The sequence below is a fragment of the Hypanus sabinus genome, chromosome 1 (genome assembly GCF_030144855.1).
Source record: "Hypanus sabinus isolate sHypSab1 chromosome 1, sHypSab1.hap1, whole genome shotgun sequence".
NCBI lineage: Eukaryota > Metazoa > Chordata > Chondrichthyes > Myliobatiformes > Dasyatidae > Hypanus > Hypanus sabinus.
Window position 1 is genome coordinate 94,987,099 of NC_082706.1, and position 10,756 is coordinate 94,997,854.

Sequence of the window (10,756 nt, forward strand, 5' to 3'; positions counted from 1 at the left end):
GGATCCAATTGCACAAGTAAGAACTGAGGACAAGGTCTTGAAGCTTATGATTAATTTTGAAGAGGTAATAGTATTGAGTGCCGAGCTGTAACCAATAAAAAGCATCCTGATGTACGCATCTTTGCTGATCAGGGGTTCCCAGGTTGAGTGAAGAGCATCTGCTGCGTTGGGCATAAATTGAACTGAAGGTAGGTAGACGTTAGCCTGGGTTTGAACAAGTTTTCATTGACAAAGGGGTTAGAGAGGCTTTAGAGTCATACAACTCGAGAACAGGTACTTCAGCCCAACCAGCTCATGCCAACCAAGACTACCATCCAAATTTGTCCCATTTGCCTTATTTGGCCAATGTCCCTTTAAACTTTTTCTATCCTTGTACCGTTCCAAGTACATTTTAAATACTGTTAACATGTATGCCTCAACCACGTCTTCTGACAGGTCATTCTAGATACTGGTCACCCCTGGGTGAAAACTTTACCCCTCAGGTTCCTACTTAATTTCTTTTCTCTCACCTTGAACTCATACTCTCTAATTCTTGATTCCCCAGCCTTGGGGGAAAAAATAGACTGTGCACATCGATCCCATCAATGCCCCTCATGATACTCCATAGCGTCACCCCTCAGACTGTTTTACACTCGATAAGATCACCCCTAATTCTCCTACCTTCTAATGAAAGAAGCCCCAAGCTGCTCAACCTCGCTTCATAGCTCAGTCATTCAAGTCCTAGCAACCTCTGTAGAGCAGCCAAAGCTGAAAACAAATACAGCTTCATTAACATCTTGTACAACTGCAACATAGCCTCCCAACTTCTATACTCAATGCCCTAATTTCCTAGCTTTTTGTTTTCCCAAACAGATCTGGATGCTCTCATTAGGCTTTTCTGCCTCTGTTATGGCTCTAGGGTGGAATGGGATTGCAGAAAATATTGCTGCATCTGTAAGAAAGGCTGAATAAATCAGTTTGTTGAAACCAGCTGTCCACTCTGCCTTACACTGGGAAATTGATAGATTGATTTATTATTGTCATATTTTCTGAGGTACAGTTTAAAAAAGAACCTGTTTAGAATACAGACCAATTCATTGCAACATCACACTGAGGAAACACAATGTAGAACAATAACAAAATGCAGAATAAAGTGTTACAATTACAGAGAAAGTGCAGTGTAGATGGGCAATAAAGGTAGACCCTGAGGTCAAGAGTCTATCTTATTGTACTAAGGGACCACTCAATAGTCATATAACAATGGAATAGAAACTGTCCTTGTGCCTGGTAATGTGTGCTTTCAGGCTTTTGTATCTTCTGCCTGATGGAAGTGGGAGGACAGAATGTCAAGGGTGGGCGGGGTTTTTGATTCCACTGGGTGCATTAAAGATATAGTAAGAAGTGGAGACAGAGTCCGCGGAGGGGAGGCTGGTGTCTGTGACATGCTGAGCTGTGCCCGCAACACTGCAGTTTCTTGCAGTCACGGGTGGAGCTGTTACCATACCAAGCCAAGGTGCATTCAGATCATGCACACATTCCAACTGTGACCACACTTCAGAGGCTTAAGCAAACCTTCAGTTTGGCAGAACTCATCCATGTGTCCTTAATATCATGAGGGGAGTTTGGTAACTAGTTCACGATTGTCACTTGCAATGAAATACAGTGAAAAACTTTTGTTTGTATGCTATGTATATTCACCAGCAAGAACTCACATAAGATATATTTTTTCATACAATTGTTGGAAGCATCTCTACCAATCCTGTCACTTCCTAGCCACACAACACCTCCCCCCCCCCCCCCACCACCACACACGCACACACACATACACACATCCCTGACTTCACAAACTCTTTTAATGGTCATAAAATATTTATCAATTTCATGAATGGCAACATTTAAATAGAAGTCATTCTTTCTCTCTGAAGTCTGCTTTTCAGTGCAGTTTTAGATTGGTCACACCTAACCACATTTCAACCATTCAACCAGTTCTGGCACCTGTTGTTATTTGCTGCCTCTACCATCTTCCAGTCTCTGTCCCAATTTCCACTCTCCCTTTCTCTATCTGTGAATCATCTCTCCTCATCTGGATCAACCCCTCACCTGCCAGTTCATGCTACACCCTTCCCTTCATCCTTTTCCACTAACTCTCCCCCCATCCTTGCTTCAGTCTGGATTAAGGATTTTGACCTGTACGTGTTCCTCAACAGATGCTGCCTGACCCACTGAGTTCCTCCACTAACTGGTTTGTTGCTCCAGATTCCAGCATATTTCATCTTTTGTGTCTCCAGATACTAATTTAACAACAATGAAGCATTGGAACCTTTTTTAACTTGGTTAAACCAGAATGCAAATGAAATCAAATGCATTCAGGTTACGCATGACTTCTCATACATGAATCTGTTAATCAAAGCTGATAAACAGAACAGGGAGATCATTCACTGACCCCGGGAGTCATTTAGTGCCTGCACATGAGCCATACCCTTTCTTCCAGTAGGATGCCAGTCTTCCAGTGTGATGCCAGCTCTCAACACATCCATCTCCACCAACACTGTGAGGTGTAGGGCCTGTTTGAGTACAAGAGGTTGGCTGCTCTCCTAGAAAGATTTTGACAGCTGGTGAGGCCCCACCTCCAACTTCACCAGCTGTCAAGGCTATCAGCAACACTGAATGTGACATGCATTCAAAAGCACCTAGCAAGTTTGAAAACATAGAAAATAATATTATAAAATTTCAAAAAAATGATAACACAATAAAACATTCAAAGGTAATTGTTGCTGTTTAAGCAAATCCAGAAGGCCAACTTGCCATTCTCTTGGCAACTGTTTTTCTCTCCCCCATCAATATCATGGAGGCTGCCGAACGTGGTAGGTTTACCCAGAGAACAGATTGCCCATATAAGAGCAGGAATCTCTGTGAAAATCTCTGCTTTCTCATTGTACTCCAGGGCAGAGGAAGTCACTACTGGTTTTAAACCACACTAGCACTGAACAAGGGACAAAAAAAACAGAATTCTGAAATAACTCAATGGGTCAAGCAGCATCTTCAGAGGTAATGGTGTAAGCTGACAGTCCTTACGGAGACCATGTAACACCCTTCCCCTCCCCCACAGAGTTTTTCTTCAACACACACTTACGTGTCCACCTCGTTTTTTCTCTTTTTATTCAGCTTTCCTATAGCCCTCACCCCTCAACCTGGTTCCATCTGCCTATCCTCTCCTCCCTATCTGGTTCAGCCTATCACTGTCCAGCCTTTATCTCCCTCCCTATTTCTCTGCTGTATACTGGTGACGTTTGCTCCACACTCTCAGTTCTGAGGTGGAGTCTCAGCTTGAGAGGGCAGATTACACCTTTTGCCTCCACAGATGCTGCTTGACCTGCTGAGTGTTACAAGCATTGTTTTCTTTCCTTGTTCCAGATTTCAGCGAACAAAGATACTTCCAGGAAATCATGGGGCAAGTCTGACAGAAGAACTGATGCCTGGGCAGAAGATCGAACACTCCATTTTATATCTATTCAACAACAAGGGTCAGGAGCATCCAGTGTCACAGTTAATCCATCACTATCACTCTTAACCTCATTTTAACTGGCATGCCTGGGCAAAGGAAGGAATGTATGGGGGAAGAGAAAGATATTTGCAAGGACGAAAATCACGATCCCCCGAGTTTATAGCACAGTCACTTTTCCTTTCCAGTCAATTTGCTTCCACAGGCAAAGTTACCAAACAAAATGTTCCCGAGGCCCCAGGGAGGAAGTGACAGAAGGCTTGCTTTATTTACCTTAGCAGCCATATCGTGTCATCTGCTTAATCATGTGGCTAATCGACATCATCATGTATCCTCTCATACTGTGCTCAACAATAAATACTCATTCATATTTAATACAATGGAAGTGTTTAAGCCTTTCCTTGCTGCTTTTGATAAGATATTACTTTCCATTGTGTTGGGAGGCTGGAACAAGCCTCTCCAGAGACAGAGAGGGCATATGTTCTGATTATGCCAGTCGGGAGCAGGTTGCTGTGCAGCTGCTGTGGGTCACTTGGGAGGGAGAGAGGGGAGGGAAAGGGGGGGAAAAAAAGCAAAGCACAGCATTGCAATTGACAATTTGCAATGTCAGCTGGGTCTCAGTGAGAAACACTCTTGTCTTTGAGTCAGAAGGCTGTGAGTTCAAGACCCACTCTAGTAGGCCCATGCACGGAGGTCCAATGAGATGCTCCACTGCAGCTCCAAGGAAGAGCTGATGATGTCTTTAGATGCGATATTAGCAGCTTCTGAATCATCCAAGGATGTAACTTTGAAGAAGCGTGGGGGAGTTATTCCACATCAATGCAAAGAAACAGATAATCTGCTTATTAATTCTTCTTATGGGAGCTAATTGTGCACAAATTGATTGACGTCAAACCAGTAGCCACACACCATAAGTACTTCTTTAGCTGTAAAGTGATTCCAGCTGCTGTGAAACTGTTTTAGAAATGTCAGTTTTCTCTTCTTTCATAAAATTATAACGTCATTACATTTTGGTACAAAAAGCAAGAAGTCCATTGCTAATTATAAATAAAAATGAAACACAAATACTGTAGTTACTGGACATCCAAAACTAAAACAGAAAATGTTAGCAGTAGGTCAGGCAGCATCTGTGGATAGGGAAACAGAGATAATGTCTGAGGTCAGAGCCCCTTCAGCAGAGTGGGAAAGAGCAAAAACCAGTTGGTTTTAATTGCTGAGAATGCGGGAGAACATGAGTAGGACAAAAGTTCAGGATCTAACCTGGGATGCCATTGCTTTGACAATGGATCTACTGGCTACACGATTGTCAATGTTGTGTCTTCTATTGTTGCTTTTACTCCTCTTGCTATTATTCTCTCTCTTTTTCAGCCTCTTCTCCCTCATCCCACTTTCTTTCTTCTTTCCTTCATTCGGAAGGAAGCTCGACAGCCACTTGTAACTTGTCTGTCCCCTCCTGAGTTCTGGATCGTCTATAACTCTGCAGTCACCCATATGGCCAGCATTGGTCAATTACACTTATGCTCTTGTAGGAGCGCAAATTGAGAGTTGCTGTGTCATATTCTTTTAACGGCTAGAGATTAGCTTTATTTATCACATGTATATTGAAACATTAGTGAAATGTGCTGATTGCATTAATGACCAGTATAATCCGAGGATGTGCTGGGGGCAGCCCAGAGTTTTGCCATGCTTCCAGCACCAAAATAGCATGCCCACAACTTACTAACCCTAATCCTAACCCTAACTCATATGTCTTATCAATGCAGGAAGGTTCCCACTGCTGCCTGTAAGGAGTTTTTACGTTCTCCCCGTGACCACATGGGTTTCCTCTGGGTGCTACAGTTCCTCCCACAGTCCAAAGACATACCAATTGGTAGGTCATTGAAAACTGTCTTGTGATTAGGCTAGGATTAAATTGAGGGATTGGTAGGCAGTGTGCCTCATCCTTGTTTGCATCCCATAAAGCTTAGTTTAGAGGGGAACAGCTTCTTCACCTCTGTCATCCGACTCCTAAATGGACACTGAACCCATGAACACACACAAACTACTGGAGGTACTCAGCAGGCTAGGCAAGATCTATGGAAAAAAAGTACATTCAGCATTTTGGGCCGAAACTCTTCGGCAGTACTGGAGAGGAAAAGCTGAGGAGTAGATTTAAAAGGTGGGGCGAGGGGAGAGAAATCCACCAGGTGATAGGTGAAACCTGGAGGGGGAGGAATGAAATAAAGAGCTGGGGTTGATCGGTAAGATGAGGTGAGAGAGGGAAGAGTGGATGGGAAATGGAGAAGGGAGGAGGTGGGGGGTATTATCCCAAGTTTGAGAAATCGATGTTCATGCCAATAGGTTGGAGGCTACCCACACAGAATATAAAGTGTTGATCCTCCAGCCGACATGTGGTCTCATCATGACAGTGGAGGAGACCATGGATGGACATATCAGAATTGGGAATGGGAACTGGGAGATCTGGCTTGTTCTGGCGGTGAGTGCAGAGGTGCTCAGTGAACCGGTCTCCCAATCTACATCAGGTCTCACCGATGTACAGGAGGCCACACCAGGGGCACCAAACACAATAAATCATCCCAACAGACTCACAGGGGAAGTGTTGCCTCACCTGGAAGGACTGGTTAGAGTCGTGGATGGTAGTGAGGGAGGAGGTGTCAGAGCAGGTGTAGCACTTATTCGGCTTGGATAAGTGCCAGGAGGGATATCAGTGGGGAGGGATGAATGGACAAGTGAGCAATCCCTGCAGAATGCAGAAAGTCGGGGGTAAGATGTACTTGGTGGTGGAATCCCATTGGAGGTGGCAGAAGTTTCGGAGAATTATGTGCTGGATGTGGAGGCTGCTGGGGTAGCAGGTTCCTCCACCGGACCCCTTGAACCCATGAACACTATGGAACCCCCTGGGTCGCCTCAGGCTTGCTCAGCTCGTTCTCGTTTAGGGGGAGCAGCCTTCGGTCCCGCCAAACTGGGTAATCAGTTGGTGTGGATGCTGTGTGATGTCCCCGCCTCACCCAAAAACAGACAGTACACCATATGCGATTAAATGAGTACAATTTATAAAGGTTACTATAACTAAGTGATTAATAACGATACAGTATACATGAAGGAAAAGAAAATAAAGAAAAGGCGCCAAACTTATCAAAGTCCAAACCACTTCGTGCACAACCGTTGGAGCTCAATTACTGAAGTCTTCTGGCCACCATTCGATCCCCTCCAAACTCCTCGACTCGCAGCTCAGGACCACCCGAAGTGGTCAACCAAGCACATCTATCTTCATCACCTCTCCTCGGGGTACCTCCTGGCCTTGGACCCCCACTTGGGGTCCGTTCCTCACCCAGTTTACAGCATCACGTCCTCTCACTCTCACCGCCTCACACCAACTCCCCAAAAGCCCGCCAACAATAGCTCACAGACTCAGAAGAAACAACATTAATCCCAATTGGTTTACAAAGGAATACAATTCTCGTTATCAGTAAGTTTTAACCCAAACAAGCTTCCAGCACTCTCTCACAACAAAGTATTCCTACTTTTAACAAAACAAAGAAGCCATTTTGATTACATACACAGTAACAAAGAAAAAGAAATCCCCTTTATACTCTCCCCCCACCAAATAAAAGTCATGTCCTCACGACTATTAAATAACTCGCCACCTTTCCTGCCAGCACACCCGAACCCAAGCACAAACAGTGACATCTCCTCCCCACACAGTAAACCTCACGCCCTGTTCCTCAGGCACTACATAGGCCAACTATCTGGGAGTTCCCTCACCCTTCTGAGACCTCCATACCCCCTCACCTAAACCCTTCAGGCTCAGACACAACTGGGGATACCTCGGGCCCACTACCAACTCCTCTCTCAACCTCTCACTCATGCCCCCCACTGCACACATCTAACCCTCCCCACTACACCGGACTCAGTGGGAGAAGGGTCAAAGGTCTCTTCCTCAATCGAGGGAAAGTCAGCAAAAGGCAGCATGTACCACACATCCAGCACATCATCCATCGAATCTGTATTCTTCCTCACTTCTGCGATCGGTAGCTGCTGTTTGATCTTCTCCAAACGGAAACACATGGCTTGCACTGCCCCTGCAGTCTCTTCCGTCTCCTGCAATTGGGATATCAGCTTCTTCTCTGGCCCCTGCAACTCTCACCACAGGCTCAGCAGTTCTGAATCACTCATCCTGGCCATCTCAATCTGGGACACAGTTACTCCAACAGATTCTTCTACCCTGACCTGAAAAGCAGCAGTTAAAGATCGGTAGCCTCCAGTTCAGTATTCACTACACTTATCTCCAGCTTTTTCTTCCTCATGACTTCATCCAGATCAACTTTCTCCAGTCTCTCCATCTTCATTTCAAACTTGATTCCGTAGAGACAGTCACTCACGAGCTGCGACCTTTGCCAGACCTGGCACGAGTCCAGAAAACACTTTAACTCTGTACTTCTCAGCCACTCCTGCAACAACCTCACTTCATATTCTCCTGAGGCAAATCCAAATACCAAGAGATCATCCACATACGCCAAAACTCCAAATGCCCCCACATCCCCCATGGTCTTCCACATGCCCCGCGGGAAGGTTGCAAGGGCTCCAGGTATGCCCTGCGGCATCTTTTCGGACCGGAAGACTCCTAGGGAACTTATAACGGCCGTCTTCTCCTTGTCGGCCACACTCATCGGGATCTGGCAACACCCACTCCTCAGATCCAGCACCTTAAATCACTTCGCACCACTCAGACAGGCTATCGCCTCTTCGGCTCTCAGGGCCATATTCTGGTCACTGACAGTGCTCCTCTTCAGCACAATATAATCCACACACATGCTGCCTACATCTCCCACGGCTTCAGGGGCCAGTCGCCGCAACCTCTCTCTCACCGAGGTGTCTTCAGCGGTCAACTCCCCTCCCTTGTGGTATTTCGCAACATCCACTAAGAGGGTCTCACCCTCAGATACTTCCCCCAGGCCATACCACCACAGGCCCTTGTTTGAGTTCAGTATCGGCTCAGTGCTGCTACACACGTCCGCACAAGCAGCTCGAAACTCTGGGTGCATCGACAATGCCTCCAAACAGCGCTCACCCGCCTCCTCCGGGCAGGCCCCCAAGCGTACCAGCAGGATGTTGGTTCTCTCCAGAACCGAAACGCTGCCCGTCTCAACAGGGTCCGGACACATCAGCATTAATGATTCACGAACCTCAGTCATCTCCACATTTGCGTCTAAGAACTCCATTTTCACTGACCAACAACCGTTGTCTGGATAATCACCAGCACTGGTACCCCAAATCTCCAGTGCCCTCAATGTCGTCAAGGGTAAATGCTTCCAATAATGGTTATAAAACAAACTGTACAGCAACTTAACCAGCGCCCGGGTGCCAAGGATGGCTTTAACTTGTCTTCCATCCATCCGTAACAACACCTGAGTGCGTGGTTCCTCTAAGCCTTCAGGAATAGGGTCTGTTCCTTTCGGGAGTTCCTTGGTACTTTGCTGGGAACGTGCTCCCCCAGAGACCCCAAGCCGTTCCCCCACTGGGCCTCCTCTAAGTTTCCCGACCGCTCTCGAATTAACTGAATTACTGAGGGAGGAGCTGATCCCCTTGACAGATCCCCCTGGCATTACAAGCAATATATCTGCCCCCTTAGCCAAAAGGGTCTAAAACCTTTCCACCAATCTCCTGCCACAGATATTGTAAGCCCCCCAGCTGTGACATTTGACTTCCAGTCGAACCAAATGCATTTTCCCACCCTTTCCAAGAACTGGCAGCTGTCACTTCGAGGTAATTGCACCCGACAGTTCTAAAAATGTCACCAGCCCACCTACTCAAACTTTCAACCAATCCCTGTCGCTTTCCCTCAGCCAAGCACTGCCACTCACCCAACAACTGAGAGGTCCGCTCCGCCCACGTCTCCGCCCCTTTAGGGAGCCCACCATAGCTGTAACATACCCACCAGTCCTTCCCCGCTCTCTTAACAGCATGGACAGCCCATGGCTCCACCACCATTTCATCAACGCTAGTCGGAACATGAACAACGCCTTCCAGGGCACCAACAGCCACCCCACCCAACACACATGCAGAGATAACCAGCAATCACACACCAGCAAAGGCACACCAGCACTTCGCTGCAGACATAATTTAAAGAGGGCGATCTCACAGCTTCCACAGAAATCAATCCCGGATGAGCCCCCACAATGTAACCCCCTGGGTTGCCTCAGGCTCGCTCAGCTCATTCTCGTCTAGGGGGAGCAGCCTTCAGCCCCACCAAACTGGGTAATCAGCTGGTGTGGATGCTGTGTGATGTCCCCGCCTCGCCCAAATATAGACAGTATACCATATGCGATTAAATGAGTAAAATTTATAAAGGTTACTATAACTAAGTGATTAATAATGATACAGTATATATGAAGGAAAAAAAATAAAGAAAAGGTGCCAAACTTATCAAAGTCCAAACCACTTCGTGCACAACCGTTGGAACTCAATTACTGAAGTCTTCTGGCCACCATTCGATCCCCTCCGAACTCCTCGACTCGCAGCTCAGGACCAGCCGAAGTGGTCAACCAAGCACATCTGTCTTCATCTCCTCTCCTCGGGGTATCTCCTGGCCTCGGACCCCCACTTGGGGTCCGTTCCTTGCCCAGTTTACAGCATCGCGTCCTCTCTCTCTCACCGCCTCACGCCGACTCCCCAAAAGCCCGTCAACAATAGCTCACAGACTCAGAAGAAAGAACAACATTAATCCCAATTGGTTTACAAAAGAACACAATTCTCGTTATCGGGAAATTTTAACCCAAACAAGCTCCCAGCACTCTCTCGCAACAAAGAAGCATTCCTACTTTTAACAAAACAAAGAAGCCATTTTGATTACATACACAGTAACAAAGAAAGAGAAGTCCCCTTTACAACTACCTCACTTTTTCATACAGATTATTTCTGTTTTTGCACTTGTTACATGCTGTAAGGTTTCACTACTAATGTAATGGCTTCTCTGTAATGTTCCACTGCTGAGGTAATGGTTTCTCCGTAGCAGCAATGTTTGGGTTATGACTAGAGATAATGAGCCGGATGTTGTTCTTTCTTGTGTGTCTGGGAGCTGGGAATTCATGGTATTTTGCTGGAGAGAGATGAGGAGAGAAGACGTGAATGGAGAGAGTTGGTAGACCTCGGATGGAGTGGACTTTGAGTGAGGGTCTGAAGGTCAGCGACAATCAGAGGAGATCGACAGCCCTATCACTGAGCTCCAACATTGTGCATCAGATTGTTTCATGAGAATGGGCCCTTTTTCTTTTT